Below are 20,519 nucleotides of genomic sequence, written 5' to 3'. Positions count from 1 at the left end.
GTTTCTGCACGTTTCAGTGGTCTTTCTTCTTAAAATGGTCCTAATTGCTTTTTTTTGTAATGTGAACACTCGTTTTGTCTCTTGTTTGTTTGAGTTTCCCCACACAGTCACTCCATACTGTAAGTATGGTTCGAAAAGTCCATGATACACTGTACACAGAAGGTTCTTGTCTGAATACTGTGATAGCTGCATCATTAAGAATATGACAGAGCTCAGTTTCTTACAGACATTATTAATATGTTTTTTCCATTTCAGTTCATTATCCACAAGAATACCTAAGAATCTAGCAGATTCTACTTCTTCCAGCCTTGTTCCATCAACCTCTAAATACATGTCTACAGCCTTTTCCTTTCTTTAAACACTGCATACATAGTATTTTTTAGATTTATAACCAGTTCATTTTCCAACAGCCATTGAGCTGTGACATTTGCAGATATGTATGCTCTTCTCTCAAGCTGTTCCATAATTTGGTCACTATTTAGTATTGTCATGTCATCAGCATACAATATTTTCTTTTCTTCCTCCTCAACGCCTAAATCATTGACAAATACATTAAATAACAATGGCCCCATTACCAAACCCTGCGGCACTCCATATTTGATGAATTTGGTTTCCGATTGGTATGAGTTTCCTCATGATACATACTGCTTGCAGTTGCACAAGTATGATTTTATCCATTCACCTGGTTGCCCCCGAATACCATAGTTGCTTAATTTTTGTATCATCATTTCATGGTCAATGGTGTCAAATGCCTTTGAGAGATCCAGAAACATTGCAGAGACAACCTTTTTCTCATCTAAGGACTGTAAAATGTATTCTGTTAGACTGACAATTGCTGATTCTGTGCATTTACCCATTCTGAAACCATGTTGTGAGGGTATGAGAATGTTATGTTTGTCCAAATAGTTAACTAATCTGGTATACATAAGCATTTCTAGGATTTCTGAGGAACCTGATATCAGTGAAACTGGTCTGTAGCTGTTGGGATCATCCTTACACCCTTTCTTGTACACTGTCACTACCTTCGTTGTCTTCAGTTTTTCTGTAAAAATTGCGTCTCTGAAAGAACAGTTTGCTATGTTCAGCAGTGGTGTTATTATCTCCTCACATACCAGCTTTATTACATGATTTGATATTTCATGATCACCAGCTGATTTCTTGGATTTCAGTTTCTGTATAGTTTTCCGCAATTCATCTTCCGTGACTGGTCTTAAGAACATAGTACTGCATGATCTTTTTGGTACCTTAATACCATTCTGTTTTTGACTATTTCTTTCCAATTTTAAGTTATTATTCAGTATGTTTGCTATTTCCATACCATCTGTAACCACTGTGTTGTCTATTTTAATTGACCTAATACCTTAAGTTATTATTCAGTATGTTTGCTATTTCCATACCATCTGTGACCACTGTGTTGTCTATTTTAATTGACCTAATACCTTCTTCTTTGTTTGACCCACCTTTTTCCTTTCTTTCAGCATTGATTGCATTCCAAGCTGCCTTTGCCTTGTTTTTTGAGTTCGTTATAGTGGTGTCAATTGCTCTTGCTTTGGCTTCTCTTATTGTTTTTCTATACTTCTTTTTTTAACATTTTATAGTTTTCAGCTTCGCCCATCCATCTCACATCCTGAAGCTTCCTTCACTGCTCTAGTATTTCACTGGTAATCCACTGTGTTTGATCTTGCTGCCTTTCTTGTCTCTTTACTTTGGGAAATGCTACATTAAAATGGTACTTAATTGTTGAAATAAATGCATCATATTTTTCATTTACACTCTGGGCCTGTAGGGTTTCATTCCAGGTTTCCTTACTTAACATTGTTCTAAAGATGTTGATATTTTTTTCACTGATGATCCTAATTTCTTTGGTTGTTTGTTTTGGTTCTGATATTGTGTCATTACTTCTGTAAAAGCTGATTAGTTGTCCATGATGATAAGATATTTCTGTCTGAAGTACATGTGACTCATAGTTACACATATTAGTAATTATGTTGTCAATAACTGCCTCACTTTGTGAAGTCACTCTTGTTGGTGCAGTTATTGTCACTTTCATATTATGCTGTATTAACAATTCTTCAAAATCCTGTCTTATTTTTGTGTCTTTTTCCGTTTCAATGTTGAAGTGTCCCCATATAACAAGATTTCTCTTCATATTCATTCTCAGTAAGCAAGCAATTTTTTTAGAAAGATGCTAATATTGCCACATGGTGAGCTGTACACACAAAACACTCTAAAATCCTCTGCCACTATACCAGTAACTTCAAAGTCTTTTTCTCTAGCTATGGGTAATGTAGCAGCTTCACTGTTTACATTCTTTGATAGAGTACCTGTTTTAATATATATACAAACGCCACCACCCTTATATTTAGATCTGCTGAAGTAACTAGCTAGTTTGTAGTCCTTTATTGCAACATTATGTATTTTACTTTCAGTTAGTCCATGTTCACTTATGCATAATATGTCTGGTCTTACTTCACTCAGGAGTACTTCTGCTTCTAATTTTTTGTTACCAAAGTATTAAATATTTTGATGAAGTACTTTTATGTAATTTTCTTTTGTTGGTTTACATGTTGTGAGCTGTATTCTCGGGCAAATTCTTTAGTATCGTCTTTTTTTGTATGGTGCTTATATTTTTCTTTCCCAGCTGGAGTGTATGATTTTTCACCCCCTTCAGGCCATATTAGTTTCCCTTACATCTAATGATTTTGCAGACATCTGCAAACATTCTGCTGAATGTTACAGTCCTCAGTCTATTTAAATGCAAGCCATCCTTCGCTAGTGAGTTTTCACATAGGAATTTGTTTGGGTCTATAAAAATTGCCCCAAGACGATCACATTGTTCTTTAAGAGCACAGTTTATTTTGGCGATATATTTTTCACTCACCGACCTTCTGTTTATGATTCCGCTAAGTATCAGACGAGATCCTGCATACATATTTCTTGCAGAACGAATCATGTTTCTTGTTTCGCTTGCCATTTCTTCCTCACTGCTGCTCCTTAACGAATTCGTTCCAACATGTATAAACACCCCATTATAGTTATGTCTGGTTTCAGAATCTGGTTCTGTCGTATTTTGTCTTGCATTTACCATATTTTTAAAATGTTTACCGAGTTGATGCGTTCTAATTCCAGGTCGTAGGTCGATCTTGCAATTGGGGACAGCGATATTCTTCAGCAGCGAATCGCCAATTATTAGAAAGTCATTTTCCTTTTGTTGCGTATCTGTCACCTTGTTTTTCCTTTTGCTGTATGTCACCACCTTCCATTTATATTTATCTTCCGGTTTTTGGCTTACTGAGTTTACCGAGACATCAACAGGAACACTTGAAATGTTGTTTTTAAAGTATGATCGGTCACTCGTATTTTCGCGATCTTCTTGCTTTTCCGTCTGATGGCTTTTACACACACAGGACTTCTTTTCTTGTATTAATGTATCGTTTTCTTTCTTGTTGGTCGAAAGTTCGGCTTTTAATGCCTCAATGTCACTTCATAGCAACTTTATAATTTCGTTTTTTGTATCAACTGCACTTACAAGATCGGCCGTTTCATCACATAAACAACCGTGACATGTCCACGGAAAATCATCGCTGACGAACTATAGATTTACTTTCGCGCACTTTTCGTGTAACCAGAAGTTGCATTTAATACACAGAATACCCTTCATCACACGCTTTTTACATTCTCTACACGAAGAACTGTTCATTTTTTTGCCTTTTTAGCGAGAGAGAAGCGTCACTACACTTTCCTATAGGCGCCATCTTCTAATTCTACCTTGCATGAACGTTTATGATGCCAGTTTATAACACTAATAGCAACAAACAGCATTTAAACAAAATTTGGTGAGCGAACAACGATAAAACAGCAAACTGATTATTCCCACAAGACGTCAAATAACGTAACAACAAAGTCATCATCATCAAATGGTAGTATGTCGATATTAGACAGATCAAAGTTTATTAATGGGTAAAGCAAATTTGACAACAGATGTTCTTCTTAAAAAAAATCTGTAGGGAACTGCTTGAACGTGGAATTACGGGAAAAGTGTCGTCCACACATTACAAAATATGAATATTTATTTGGTAGCGAAAATATATTCGAACACATCAAACAATATTTATAATAGAATACATAAAGCATACCGGTATTTAACATAACCTGTGTTTTTTAAAATACCAAATAATATCAAAAGAAACTGAATTTTGTCCTTCAACTGGGCCAAATTTTTCAGTATAAAAAAAGTTTTTTCTAAACGTTGTTTCACAAATTTATATTTTTATTTACCAGCAGAGTAGGATTTTTCTCTGTCCAGGTATTGTAAAATATAAATCATTTTCCAGTTTGAGATCTCCAGCCCATCTTGTGGAAGAACACTCAGTGAAAAAACTATCGAAGTTGTCACAGACCATTTAGCATTGTCTCTCGAAAATAAAACAAAATAATAAAATATAGACTAAGAAGTAACAAATGCACTGAATCCACTACTATAAAACGAGAGAGATTTGATTTGACTGCTCTTTATTTGGTACTGTAAAATTACATATCGTAAAAAGATGCTATTGTAATGTAGGACAAGTCAATGGATACTCTTTCCACATCCCAGAGATTCCTCTCCATGGGATCTATGGAAAACGATTAATGTAATGTAATGTACATTATTGTATAGGTAAAAAAAGGAGGAAAAACAAACAGCTCCAGAGATTTATTTAAATTATATCCAGGCTGGTTAGCTGTTTTTTGTGCTCTATTGAGAGTGCTGAGTCTTTATGGAGGCTCTGTATCAGCTTTGTGTTATCACAGTCACTATCACAGTTAGTGTGGAAAAGATTTATGTTGTCGTTTACAAATATCGTTAATGAGTAGATGTATAGACTTTTGAGCAACAATATAAATGCCTACACGTTGCCCAATTTCAAACAACACAGACCAGTCACGCAGATCTTTTTTGCATTTTTAATTTTTTTTTCCATTTTTGCGCTATTTCCCAGGATATTATAACATACAAGACAAGAGAATGGAAATATGCAAAATATGACAAAATTATTGTATTGCTGTCAACATAGGGTAAAATGTCTCTTAGTGCAAGATATGTTGAGCTTAGTTTCTTCAGCTGATAATCGATATGTTTGTACGATCTTAATTTATTATCCATTTGTATTCCTAGGTATCTTGTATGTGAAGGTTCATTTATTTTTGGCCATTGATATCCATTTCAAGGGTTTGAAGCTTGTTATTTACGGTCTGAAACCGAGGTATATTGGTTTTTGAGAGGTACCATTTGTGTACTCGTTATGCTGTTGTTTCAGTTGTAATCTGCATTGAGGATTTCATGCCCTTGACCAAGGTACTACTTTCATCAGCAAACATTACTATATTTGCATAGTTATTGACTAATTCTGGTAGGTCACTAATGTACACTAAGATGACCAGTGATCCAATGATCAAGCCTTGGGGAACACCATACTTAATAGTTACCCAGTCTGGTTTTATTGTTTCACCTGCACTTGTTAGGACAACTCTTTGTTTCCAGTTATGTAAGTAGGATTCAAGCCAAGCAAATGGCTGGTTCTTGATGCCATAGTGTGGGATATTTGTACTATAATCTGCGACAGCGTTTATAGATTCTGCTCTGGTGATGTGATGTAGACAGTTGTACAACTAGTCAATCAGCGCACAGTCGGTTTCCGCGTTCCATACTGTGTAAACTTCCATCATACTTGAGCCTTGTATCCTGTTTTACGAGCACGAAACTACGTTTGACTGAGATTTTTGTGATCTGTGGGTTTTTTCATACTGACTGAAACACAGAGAAGGCGCGAAGTGTTTCAAGGACCTAGTTTTTAAAGCATACTCGTTCTACAAATTCGAGACGGATTTAGCGAACTGGTCTAGTAGCATGCAAAAGTGCAGGAACACACTGCAGCGGCCTGCGGCAATACTGGTGCACTTTCAGCTGAGCTGACAATGCACCATTACCTGTAGCTGTGTGGCCAGAGGCCATTAACGGTGTCGATGACTAATATATGGTCTGTTTTATACACTCACAAGCTTCATTGTGATTACAGAAAATCCCTACAGGACACATTCCACAGTTCAGATCATCTAGAATTTCGTTTGTGAGACTGTATATTATCGCCTCTGTGGAGAGCCCACTGTGAAAGCCGAACTGAGAGGCTGACAGTGAATCATTTCATGTTAGGTGTTAATACAGCCTGTTGTACACTAACCTTCCAAATATTTTTGAAAGAACTGGTAGCAGCGAGATAGGCCAATAGTTAGATATAAGTCTTTCACGATCTTTGTACATTGGTATCACTGCAGCAAATTTTAATGTATTAGGAAATATAACAGTTTAATAGACTAGTTACATAATAAGCGCAGTATGTTGCTTTTTAAGTCATCATGTTATGTTAGTGCCCTAGTCGATATTCCATCGTTCCTAGCAGAGCTAGTACTGATGATTTTTATTATTTCAATGGGTTGATGGATTTGAAGTGCAGTGTCATTGTTGATGTGTGCTGGGCAAGATTAAGCACAAAAACTGCGTTGTGGCTGATAGGAGCGGCTGTAAATTGGAAATGCCTTTAAAGTGGCTCCCATCGGCCGCCACGCCGAGTGTCAACTTTGTTTGCAAGTATAGTAAGTAGTTTTGTAGCTTGTGAGGGAAGCTGAGTGTTTTATCTTCCTAGGTTTTCGGCTATGGAGAGGAAAAGCTTATGGAATTCTGAAGCTGTCCTTTTCAAATTACTGTGATCTGTCCCATTTTTATTGGCTATACTACCCACTGATTGTTCTGATATTTTGTCCCTGTTTGTTGCCAATTGTATGATCTTCCACATGGTTTTGTTTTATTGTTTGATCTGTTACTTTTCTGTGTGCAATGAACATTTTTTGCCTTGTTAGCTACACAATTTAATATTTTATAATACCTCTTATCCTGTATTTTCACTGCTTTGTGTTTACTATTCTTTTGTTCTAGGTGAAGTTGCCTTTTTATACCATATGATATTCTAATCCCAGATGTTATCCATTCATTATGCCTATTTATATTTAATTTAGTTTTGATTTGTCTTCAGGGCAAACAGGCTTCAAAATGTTTGAGAAAAAGGTTTAAAAACAGTCAAATTTCGTATTCATAGTGCTTTTGGGTAGACTTCTTCCCACAGTTACTGTTGTAGAGTATTTCTAAACGTATTGGTGGATTTACTGTATTCTGACATACCTTACTTGGGCATGCACTTCAACGGTTTCTGAGTTTTAGGATTGGTATTTGACAACCATGATCAAATGGGCCATTTATTACAGCCTGTATTTATTAGTTGCAGTATTGTGTGGGGCCCAGGAAAATTTGTCGATCACAGTTCTGCTGCAGTCATCTACCCTTTGTCAGAATAAGACCATTAGTTATGTAATTGTCTATGGTTATTATTGGTTGATAGAAAGGCAATGTTAAAAACCCCACTTAAAATAATTTTACTGTTGCTCTTGTAAAATTTTCAAAGGACTGTTTCTAACAAACAAACAGTCAATGACACCATTCCTCTCACCAACATCAACATAGTAACTTTCTTCCTGAGAAACCTTGACCTTCACGTTCCACCACATCCTGTTCCATTCTGTTAGTGCCATTCGCAATGCATTGTGGAAAGTCTGATGTTCTGCTTCATTATGTAAAGTGTGAATCGGACTTATTGCTACATAACAAAAAGCGTACATACACAAGTTTCCACTTCTGCAAATAACAAAAGCCAATCCGCAGAGTACACAGTAATGTTGACTACTGTTTGACAATAAAATAAAGTCTGCTATTCATAATTTAGTGGTATAATTAATTCATTTTAGATATATTGCTAAATAAAGGAAGTTTCTGTAATATCCTTTTTATACTTCACATAAATGTATAGACAACATCGCAAAGATTTATAATATCCCTAATTTTATAGGCTTCTGAAGATGAGAAATTAATTGGTTAAAACTGCTCTTGTAAATTGTCGAGCAGTGTTCTAAATAATCACATACAATGTCTAAATTTCTGAACATATCATGGCATTATCCTTCCATGAACAGGATACTACTGTCTGCTAAACTAAGCTTGTGAACATGGCAAATTAATTTATCGAAAATGGTAAAGATAATAAAATTTAATTGCAACTGATGACTGAAATTTATGCTGAAAAAGGTATACTAAGCAATTGGTATGACCGTTTCTTTCTTTACAGGACAAAAAAACTGACCAGAGTATCATTATCGAATATCATCGCCTCTTTTATGAGTCCTATAAATTTAGAAAATATTTGTTGTCTTCCACAGTAAAGTATAAACCTATATAGTCAGCACAAGTAACTCATGACAGCCAACTTGAATATCCAATGAGTGAAAGACTCTCAGGCTTAACAAAATGAGAGTTGTGTTAGCACACTCAGCAGTTCTGGACCTTAATATGGCCATAAGTATCTCAGGAAACCTATAACTTATCACCTTCATGTTCACTTTTCAGCCATATCATGTAGACATTTAGGAGTGTAAGGAATCAGAATATTTGAACTTGAATTTCTTACTTACAAATACGAAATCGAAGATCATTAACATGAAAATTAGGAACATGTTTAAAAGTAAGAAATTATAAACATTCAAAGAACCTATACGAAATAACCAACAATATACATTTATTGTATTGTATGGGTCCAAGAAAAAACAGTGTTGTACAATTTGTACATATGATATTGGACATATTTTTTACAATTTATTTCTTACAATTTTAATTTGTCACATGACAGTCTGTGAATTATTACATGAAGGTAAAAGACATCACAGCACATTTCCTCTTGTTAGGAGGGCTGTAACTTATTTTTACAAATCTGTGAAATGCCACAGAACATGGTAGGAGTAATTTAGGTATAAATATGGAACAGTACATTACATACTTTACGTTAAACATGCACTATACATAATTATCAGGCATGAGTGACATTTTATTAAGAAATTAGCTAAAGTTTATAAGCTTTTTCAAAAAATCGTATACTGTATAAAAGTTTTGCCCCAAACATTTTTTTAAAATGTGTATATGAAAGCTCTCGTTATTCTTTTAATTTCATCTGGCGTCCATATCACAACTTGTAGGACATTTTTCTGGTAACCAGTTGTTTTGGATTGACTCTTGTGTATCTCAGATTGCTGTCTTGTTTCTAGCTATGAATGCGTTCATTTATTAATATTATTAACTGTCCTTGTTTGGTAGGTAGGTCTTAACAAATGATGTAATTTATTAATACAAACAGATGGCAGTGTCATAATGTCAAGTCTCTTGAAATGTTGCCTCCATGATTCATTGTATCTCAGACTGCACATTATATGTATTTATTTTGAAGATATATCTGCTGCAGCATGAATTGCCGCAAAATATGATTCCATACTGTAATATGGAGTGAAAGTAAGAATAATATAGTTGTATAAGGACTAATTTGGTGACTGATTTGCTGAATACCGTTGGAATGCTTTTATAGACCACATTTGACACTTTATTTGAGATATCATTGACACAAATGATGTGATTGACATTTTCTTCAACCCAACAAACTTAACAAAGCTCACAGTCAATAGCTCTTGGTTGTTTAGGAGCATGTAGGGATTTCTTATTTTTGAGATGAGATGCTGAAACTAGCCTGAGTTCCTTTTTGTACTTTCATAATGAGATTGTTCTCATTGAACATTCAATCGATGATAACATAAATGGTTTAATCTTTTGCTCACAGTCAGCTTTGTCTGTACCTGTTCCCAGAATACTTGTATCATCAGCAAATAGTGTGGGATATCCTGAAGCAAGCTTCGTGTTTATATCATCAATACATAGAAGAAACAGTGCGGTTCTCAACGCTAAGCCTAACGCTACACCATATCTAAGAGGCATTATCTCAGAGAGCACACAATTCACTGAAGACCACTGGTATTCCTTTTTTTTTTCAAATTCCATTTCAACTTCTGTACTTTGTTTGACAGATATGATTCTAGTCATGGGTTTGCAGTTTGTCTTACACCTTCATTAGCTAACTTTCTAAGGACTATGGTGTAGTTAATAACATCAATAGCTTTAGATGTTCTAAGAAATACCAGTAGTAATTTCTTCATTGTCTAGTGGTTTTAAGGTTGTGTTGAAATAGTCATACATTGCTGTCATTGTAACTCTTCAGGCTTTCCCGGCGATCTAATGACATCTTGGGTTGTCGGGTGTTCTGCCGGATATCAGCATCGTACTTGCACGATATTTCGGTCACGTAGCTCATGACCTTCATCAGGTGCGACCTGAGACTGCTCCTCGAGTTCTGCTGCTCTCATCTATTACTTTCCCCTCTTTGGGAAGTGTGAGGGGGAGTTTGTAGCCTGTCGGCTTTTACTCCCCTGTGTACATGTGTGTGTGATTTTTCTATATATTTTTGGTGTCTGTGATATGTGATGAATTGTTGTTAATGTGTCTGGTACTTGCCTTTGGTAGGCGAGATGATTGGTGTTATATGGGAAGGAACTGGATTAGGGATTGGGTATTGAGATTTTCTCTTCGACTTAATCGTCGAAGATCGTCATAGGGCGCTTGTGCTTATCGCGGGACATGTAATACCGACCTAGGGAGTGGATGAGTGCATTTCCGGATCTGGAGGAACCTTCGTAGAAGGCCCTTGCCAGATCCTGGAAACGCTCTCTCAGGAGTGGGATTTCGGCTGCGGCGTGCAGGTCGTCTGTGGGGAATCCAAGAGGTAGATGCAGTGCCCTTCTGAGGGCGTGGTTCTGCAGCCTCTGGAGTTTGTCCAGGTGCTGCTTTGCCGTGTATCCCCAGACAGGGCACGCATACTCCATTACCGGCCGGATCAGGGCCTGGTATACATTTACTGCTACTGGGCAGGGAAGGGAGCTGGTTGTGTTCAGGATAGGGTATAGGATGGACATTCTGGCGCAGATCTTCCTGTGGACCTCGTCTATGTGGGGTTTCCACGTAAGACGAGAGTCCAAGGTTACGCCAAGGTACTTGGCGGTACTGCGCCAGGGGAGTTGGGTTACATTTAGGTGGAGGTGGAGGGGGGGACGTTGAGGAGGTTGAGCGCCTTTCGAGCCTTCGGGTAATCAGCATTGCCTGCGTCTTCTCAGAATTGATGGTGATGCGCCAGTGACAGGCCCAGGTTTCTGTGTCGTCTAAAACCCTTTGTAGCCTACGAATGACCAGGTCCTTGTTCGCATTTCTTGTGTAGAAGGCTGTGTCGTCTGCGTACTGCGCGGTGTGCACCAGGGGGTCCGTTGGAGTGTCCGCAGTGTACAAACTGTACAATACGGGCCCCAGGACCGACCCCTGTGGCATCCCAGCACGAATACGCCTTCTGGTGGAGGTGGCAGTTTCTACTTTGACTGAGAAAGTCCTATTCGTGAGGTAGCTCTTGATCAGCTGAACTATGCTCCTGGGAAACCCTTGTGTGTACAACTTGTAGAGTAGCCCTCTATGCCATACTGAATCAAAGGATTTGGCTATGTCTAGTAGCACTATCCCGCAGTAGCCTCTGTGGTTGAAGCCCTCTGTGGCTGCTTCAACCATTCTCATTACCTGTTGTGGGGCAGAGTGGTTCTGCCGGAATCCAAATTGGAAATCCGGCAGAATTTGCTCTCTGGTAATATGTTCTTGTATGGGTCTTAGCAGGAGGCGCTCATAGAGCTTGCTGAGAGTTGGCAAGAGGCTAATCGGCCTGTAGTGCTGCGGGAATAGAGGGTCTTTCCCTGGTTTGTGTATCGCGACCACTTCCGCATGTTTCCAGCAAGCTGGGAACTCGCGGGAACGAGTAATCTCGTTGAGGACGTTCGCGAGGTGTGTGATCGCTGTGGGTGGGAGTTTTTTGACTAACTGGTTTGTGACACTGTCGTGCCCTGGCGCCTTTTTTGTAGGGAGGGCCCTGATTACTCTTGCCACGTCCTCGGGGGCAAAAAGTATGGGTTCATCCTCTGGGTCCTCCTCAGCTTTGAGGAAGACAGCCAGTTGACGACTGACTACCTCTTCATGCTCTTCTTCCTGGGGTTCTGCCGTTTGAAACTGCTTCTCGAAGGAGTCGGCGAGGGCGTTGGCCTTCCCAGCATGGCTGTAAACCAGTCCCCCGCTCGCCGTGCAGTGGCGGCATCCTAGCGCGTCTTTTTGTGAATTGTTTGGTTGCTTGCCATAGTGTATGATCATCTACTTTGAGAGCTGTGAGGCGGTTTCGCCATTGCTGGTTTCTGTGCTCATTGAGCGCTACCTTCAGTTCTCTCTGTAGACGATTGAGCAGTCTCCTGGTGGCCTGATTTATGGTGACCTTCCACTCTTTTGCCACACTGTTCTTGTGTCGGATTTGAGCTAGCAAGTGTTCCGGGAGCTGTATTTGCGGTGGAGGGCCATCCCTTTGTGGTGGGGTGGCCTCTTCCGCTGCCTGCAAGATGGTGCCTGTCAAGTCTAGTAGCGCTTGTTCTACTGTTTCGGCAGTAGGTGGCGGAGCGCGAGCGCGAGCGATATCAGAGGCGACAGTTTCTTGGTATCGCTCCCAGTCTGTGCGTTTGTAAGACGTCTGGTACCGTGGGAGTGCTACCCATTCTCCCACATCGACTTCTAGAATCACTGGGTTGTGGTCGGAGGACATTCTGTTGATTGTCCTTGCGGTCACAAGTCCTGCAATCCTCCTAGTGAGAGCTATGTCTAAGACATCGGGCCTGCTTCCGTTTTTCGGAAAATGTGTGGGCTCGACTGGACCCCATGTTTCGAAGTGGTGGGTGCGCGCTAGTTGTTGCAGTTTGGCGCCTGCTCTGGAGGTTACTCTATAATTCCAGTCAGGGTGTTTGGCATTGAAGTCTCCCCCTATTACGAGTTTGCCTTCAATTTGCCCTAGAGCAGCTATGTCTCCCTCATCTGTCTGGTCATGTGGGGGTCGGTAGACTGCAACAATTGTTAGGGGTCCAGTGGCAGTGGTTATTTCCACCGCCACTGCTTCGATTTTATTGGTAGCTGGTAGGAATACCTGGTGGTGGGGGATCCCTCTTTTTATGTATATGGCTACTCCTCCGCCTTGGGTTGGCCTGTCTTTGCGATAGCTAACATAGTTGGGGACTGTCAGTTTTATTCCCGGTTTTAGGTGGGTTTCCCCCATCATGCATATGTCGATGGAGAACTCCTTCATGAGTTCTCTGAACTCGACCTCTTGATTAACAATGCTGTCTGCGTTAAAGACGCACATTGTCAGGCCTTGGATGTTTGGTCGTCTATTCATGATGGGGTTTTGATACTACTGAGGAAGTCGCAGAGGGGAGCGACTGCTGGACTGTTGCCTGAAGGGAAGCGAGGATCTGTGTGTTCTGCTTCTGGGCTTCCCTGAATTCCTTCATCATTTCCATGACGAGGTTCATGGTCTGCACCATTTCGCCTAACAACTGATCCATGGGGAGGGGGGGAGTGTGTGGGGGGTTCCCTAGGGCTTTCTCTGCCATGGTGGACCTGGTCGTTGTTGCTGTGTATTTCCCGGTGTTGTTCTTGTGATAGTGTCTGGTGTTGTGGTGGTTGGGCAATGCTTTCATGGTTCCTTGGGGGAGAAACCACTTCTGCATATGTTGCCCTTGGTGTGTCTGGCCTTGGTTTTACCCAGGCCTTGTCTGTGTGTGTTGTCATTTTTTGGTTTCTTATGTGTCTGGATGGGTTCGTGGTGTTTTCTTTTCGTGTATGGGGGGCGGCCTTTGCGCCCTTTGCCTGCTGTGTGTGTCTTTTATGGACCTCACAACCTTGGTAACCCGCTGTGTGGTTTTTGCCACACAGCGTGCACCTTATTTGCGGGTCCGTGTGTTTTATGTTGCAAGTTCTTGTGTCATGGGCCTCAGCGCATTTTCTGCATCTCACTGTCATGGAGCAGTGTGCCGCAATGTGGTTGAGGCCCTGACATCTGAAGCACTGCACCGTCTTGTTTTTGCGGCGCAGTGGTTCAGTGGTCACAGGGACTGCCAGGATCATCTTAATGTCCCTTTTATTTTGTGGGACGTCCGGCAGTGTAACCTGATACAGGGGCCATTTGCTCCCTATGTTTCCCATCTGTTGGACCGCCTTGACGACGTATCCCTGGGCAGTCAGGTCTGTTTTGATCGCCTGGGGGGCCACTCGCCTTGGTAGGTCTCTGATGACTATGTTTTTATTACGTGTTTTTGTTGTGGGGTAAGTGTAGTGGGGTATGTTTTTGCTGCTGAGAAGTGTTTTTATTGTGGTGTAGTGCTCGAGTGTCAGTAATGTTATTTTTATTTTGTCCCCACCAGCAGGTTTTGCTTGAAATTTCCTCCCCCGATTGCTGTTTTTAACATTTCGAAGAGTTCCTCGTAATTCTGAGTGAACTCAGCGACGATCGGAGGGAGGTGGTGAGTGACCTGATTTTGTGTTTGTGTTGTTGTGTCTTGTGGTGTCTCTGGCTCATCGGCCACCGCCTGGAACCTGTTCGGGGTGGGTTCCACTCCCCAGGCCGGCGGGAGCCTCGGCTGGCGAAAGGTTTTCCTTGCCAGCACGAAACCATCAGAATCCTGCCCGGTTATGCGGTTCCCTTCCAGTGCCAGTGTTTCCTGGTTCCCTCCTAGGACGACGACAGGTGCTGTCGGGGGCGCAGGCTCCTCAGAGGGTGTGGAAGTGCTTGGGATGGGGGTGGTGGAGTGCTTTTTCCCCTTGGAGTACTTCTCCTTCTTGTCCTTCCTTACACGCCGTTGCTTGGATGTGGTGCACTTGAGTGGAGGGGATTTGAGGAACTGGGATCGGGTAGGGGGTTGGGTGGCAGTTGCGGGTTTGGGAAGGATTTTAGTTGGTTGACTGGACTTCTGCTTGCCATTTAGGTTGCGGATATGTTCAGCAAGGAGGCCACAGCCGTTGGCAAGCAGGAGTGGGGGGAGGAGAGGAGAGGGAGGGGCAGGATCGCAAATACTGACGATGTATTTGTTTGTTTGTGTATCGTGTATTTTTGCCATGTCGGTAGCGGAAAGGGAGCTTGCTGCCAGGTTATTGTCAGTTGCAACTTTTGTTGACACCGTTGGGTTTTACGGTTGCATTGCTGACCCTACTATCACGATGGCAGACGCGGAATTCTGGACGGGGGCGGCGGAAAACCTTTCTGTGGTTCCGCGGCCCGCTTCCAGGTCCTGGCCTACCTTATCCCTGTTCTTGGGGGGGGGGGGGGGCAGAGACTGACTCTGCGGCAGCTGAAGTGCTGGAGATGGTCGGCCGCGCGGCCCGCGGCAACAAGAAAACGAGCCTCCTGTCGTCGGCAGAGAGAGACCGCCGCGACCCCAAGACGCCACCCAAGCTCGACATACCAGAACGACGGGAAGACACGACAACTCTGCCAGGCGACGCCATGCAAAATTTTTTCCCAAGTGCCGTCCGTGCTAAGACCTAGGCGCAAGTGCCCGTCAATGTTTTAATAAAAACAGAGCCAGAGATCACTTCTGTTTTTACTCCCGTGCAAGCGGAGGCCTATAGCTGACAGTACGCGAGTGAGAGGAGCGATACTCAACCCTCGACTGCTACTCAGCGTGGACCTGGTCCAGTATTTATGCCTTTGGCCTTCCCCCTTCACCAATGGCTGCAGGCGCTTCCTCTGTGGTCCGCGCCCATTCCCTGCGACCTGCTAGAGCGTTGCTGCTCCGTTTTCCGTCCGCTGCGGTTCTAGGTGTTCCCTCTGCGGTCCGCACCCACCAAACCCGCTCCTAGGGGTTTCATCTACGCTCTGTGGTACCAAGCGTTCCCCCTGCGGTCCGCGCCCGCTCACCACGACCTGTTGGAGCGTTGCCGCCCCGTTTTTCGTCCGCTGCGGCTCTGGATGTTCCCTCTGCGGTCCGCGCCCACCAGTCCCACTTCTGGGTGCTCCATCTTCGGTCTAGTGCGCCTGGCAGTCCGTCAGGGGCTCGTTTTCCATCTCCATGTCTCTGGTTCTTCTGTTTGTGTAGTGTTGAAGCTGACCCCGTTGCTCCTTTAACAATTCCAGAGCCAGATCCCAGGGTCTGCTTAGCTGGTACCCTGTGTCACGGTTCATAAGATCGTCAGCCATTTTAATTTCTACCGATTCTCTTATAACACTGTCCCAAAATCTGGGTGTTTGTGCTAGAATCTTGGTATCCTCATACTTCATGGCATGATCTAGTTCTAGACAGTGTTCAGCAATGGCTGACTTAGTCACCTGTCTTAATCTAGTGTGCCTCTGATGTTCTTTGCACCTGATCTCCACAATTCTTGTCGTCTGACCAATGTAGGACATGCCACATTGGCAAGGTATATAGTAAACCCCTGGTTTTCGTAACCCCAGGTCGTCTTTGACATCCCCAGCAGTCCCCCGATCTTGTTGGATGGACAGAAAACACACTTGATATTGTGTTTACGGAGGATCCTACTGATTCTGGCAGAAATAGAGCCAGCATAGGGCAGATATGCCACCTTCTTTGCTTCATCTTGGTCTTCTTCAGGAACCTGTGGTATAGTGGCTGGTTGGAGTGCCCTCTCAATTTGTCTGTTCCTGTATCCATTCTTGGAGAAAACTGTTTTCAGACTTTCTATCTCTATAGGTAGATTCTCTTGGTGTGACAGGGCACGTGCTCTGTGGACCAAAGTCTTCAGAACCCCATTCTTCTGTGCAGGGTGGTGACAGCTGCTCGCCTGCAGATATAAATCAGTGTGTGTTGGTTTTCGGTACACACTGTGGCCAATTGATCCATCTGCTTTCCTCTGGACTAGTACATCCAGAAATGGCAGCTGGCCATTCTTCTCCAGTTCCATGGCGAACTTGATATTAGGGTGGCATGAGTTAAGATGTTCAAGAAACTCATTAAGCCTGTCCATCCCATGTGGCCAGATCACGAAGGTGTCATCCACATACCTAAAGAAGGATGTGGCAGAGGCACACTAGATTAAGACAGGTGACTAAGTCAGCCATTGCTGATCACTGTCTAGAACTAGATCATGCCATGAAGTTTGAGGATACCAAGATTCTAGCACAAACACCCAGATTTTGGGTCAGTGTTATAAGAGAATCAATAGAAATTAAATATATCATAGCAGTTGTAAATTATACTCAGGAATTAAAATTCAAACACTCACACATTTTAAATGAAACAAAACTGTTCTGTAATCACTAACTTTCTTACTTAAGAATGACTTATGTCATGTCCATCATATTAACGATGACTGTGATAAACTAAAATTGACAAATATATTATGTTGACAATGAAGACTGTCTAAATAGTTTATTTTAATTAGTTCTTAGTATAGATAGTAGTAGGTCAAGAAAGGCATCAGTGCATTTTGTTAGTGCAGGTTGCCTACATCAGGGACAACTATGCACTCAGGGGCAAACCTATTCTCTTTTCATTGACAGGTCATTAACCTATTGTTCTCCATTGATTGATAGGTCCTTAACGTATTGTTCCCCCGCCCCTCCACCTCCCCCCATTCACTCACACAATCTCGCCCTTCCCTTCGCTGATACAGGTACACTTCCAAGTCTGAGTTTTTCAATAGCCCCATCATACACTTATTAATTTGATTGACTACTTAATTAAATTGGTCAATTAATTAACCCCTCCCTTTTGGTAACTCCCCCACCACCCATCTCCTACACCTACATTTACAATCATTCTCTGCAAGCCACATTACGGAGTGGCGGATTGTACCTTGAGTACCTCTATTGGCTCTCTCTTCTGCTCCAGTCTCGTATTGTTTGTGGAAAGAAAGATTGTCAGTATGCCTCTTTGTGCGCTCTAATCTCTCTGATTTTATCCTCATGGTCTCTTCGCGAGATATAAGTGGGAGGGAGCAATATACTGCTTGACTCCTCGGTGAAGGTATGTTCTCGAAACTTCAACAAAAGCCTGTACTGAGCTACTGAGCGTCTCTCTTGCAGAGTCTTCCACTGGAGTTTATGTATCACCTCCATAATGCTTTCACGATTACTAAATGATGCTGTAATGGAGCATGCTGCTCTCTATTGGATCTTATCTATCTCTTCTATCAACCCTATCTGGATCGCATCCACACCAGTGAGCAGTATTCAAGCAGTGGGCGAACAAGTTTACTGTAACCTACTTCCTTTGTTTTCGGACTGCATTTCCTTAGGATTCTTCCAATGAATATCAGTCTGGTATCTGCTTTACCGACGATTAATTTTATATGGTCATTCCATTTTAAATCACTCCTAATACCTACTCCCAGATAATTTATGGAATTAACTGCTTCCAGTTGCTGACCTGCTATATTGTAGCTAAATGATAAAGGATCTTTCTTTTTACATATTCGCAGCACATTACAGTTGTCTACATTGTGAATCAATTGCCATTCCCAGCACCATGCATCAATTTGTTGCAGATCCTCCTGCATTTCAGTACAATTTTCCATTGTTACAACCACTCGATATACTACAGCATCATCCACAATCAGTGAACTTCCGATGTTATCCACAAGTTCGTTTATATATATTGTGAATAGCAATGGTCCTACGACACTCCCCTGCAGCGCACCTGAAATCACTCTTACTTCGGAAGATTTCTCTCCATTGAGAATGACATGCTGCGTTCTGTTATCTAGGAACGCTTCAATCCAATCACACAATTGATGTGAGAGTCCATATGCTCTTAATTTGTTCATTAAACAAAATGGTTCAAATTGCTCTGAGCCTTATGGGACTTAACAGCTGAGGTGATCACTCCCCTAGAACATAGAACTACTTAAACCTAACTAACCTAAGAACATCACACACATCCATACCCGCGGTAGGATTAGAACCTGCGACCGTAGTGGCCGTGCGGTTCCAGTCTGAAGCGCCTAGAACCGCTCGGCCACACTGGCCAGCGTTCATTAAACGACTGTGGGGAACTGTATCAAACGCCTTGCAGAAGTCAAGAAACACGGCACCTACCTGGAAACCCGTGGCTATGGCCCTCTGAGTCTCGTGGACAAATAGCACAAGCTGGGTTTCACACGATCATCTTTTACGAAACCCATGCTGATTCCTACAAAGTAGATTTCTAGTCTCCAGAAAAGTCGTTATACTCGAACATAACACGTGTTCCAAAATTCTACAACTGATCAACGTTAGAGATATAGGTTTATAGTTCTGCACATCTGTCTGACGTCCCTTCTTGAAAACAGGGATGACATGTGCCCTTTTCCAATCTTTGGGAACGGTACACCGCTGCAAGAAGCGGGGCAAGTTCCTTCGCGTACTCTGTGTAAAATCGAAAAGGTATCGCATCAGGTCTAGCGGCCTTTCCTCTTTTGAGCGATTTTAATTGTTTTTCTATCCCTCTGTCATCTATTTCGATATCTACCGTTTTGTCGCCAGTGCGACAATCTAGAGAAGGAACTACAGTGCAGTCTTCCTCTGTGAAACAGCTTTAGAAAAAGAAAGTTAGTATTTCGGCCTTAAGTCTGTCATCCTCTGTTTCAGAACCATTTTGGTCACAGAGTGTCTGGACATTTTGTTTTGATCCACCTACCGCTTTGACATAAGACCAAAATTTCTTAGGATTTTCTGCCAAGTCAATACATAGAACTTTACTTTCGAATTCGTTGAACACCTCTCGTATAGCCCTCACTCATTACATTTCGCTTCGCGTAATTTTTGTTTGTCTGCAAGGCTTTGGCTATGTTTATCATTGCTGTAAAGTTCCCTTTGCTTCCGTAGTAGTTTTCTAACTCGGTTGTTGTACCACGGCGGCTCTTTTCCATCTCTTATGATCTTGCTTGGCACATACCCATCTAATGCGTGTTGTACGATAGTTTTAAACTTTGTCCACTGATCCTCAACACTATCTGTACTTGAGATAAAACCTTTGTGTTGAGCTGTCAAGTACTCTGAAATCTGTTTTTTGTCACTTTTGCTAAACAGAAAATCTTCCTACCTTTTTTTAATATTTCTATTTATGGCTGAAATCACCGATGCTGTATCCGCTTTATGGTTGCTGATTCCCTGTTCTGCGTTAACTGTTTCAAATAATTCGGGCCTGTTTGCACCAGAAGGTCTAATATGTTATTGCCACGAGTCGGTTCTCTGTTTAACTGCTCAAGGTAGTTTTCAGATAATGCACTTAAAAAATTTTCACTGGATGCTTTGTCCATGCCACCCCGTTATAAACGTTTGAGTCTCCCAGTCTATATCTGGTAAATTAAAATCTCCATTCAAAACCATAACATGGCCGAGAAATCTACTCAAAATATTTTCCAAATTTTCCTTCAGATGTTCTGCCACAACAGCTGCTGAGCCAGGGGGCTATAGAGACATCTAATTACCATGTTTGAGCCTGCTTTAACCATGACCTTCACCCAAATTATTTCACATTTTGGATCTCCATCAATTTCCTTCGATGCTATTGTACTTTTTATCGCTATAAACACGCCTCCCCCTTCACTGTCCAGCCTGTCTCTGCGGTATACATTCCAATCTGAGTTTAGGATTTCATTACTGTTTACATCTGGTTTCAGCCAAATTTCCGTCCCTAGTACTATGTGGGCATTGTGACCG

Source organism: Schistocerca cancellata, chromosome 6 (genome assembly GCF_023864275.1).
Source record: "Schistocerca cancellata isolate TAMUIC-IGC-003103 chromosome 6, iqSchCanc2.1, whole genome shotgun sequence".
Taxonomy (NCBI): Eukaryota; Metazoa; Arthropoda; class Insecta; order Orthoptera; family Acrididae; genus Schistocerca; species Schistocerca cancellata.
The sequence above is the reverse complement of the archived record's forward strand: the minus strand, read 5'-3'. Positions refer to the sequence as shown.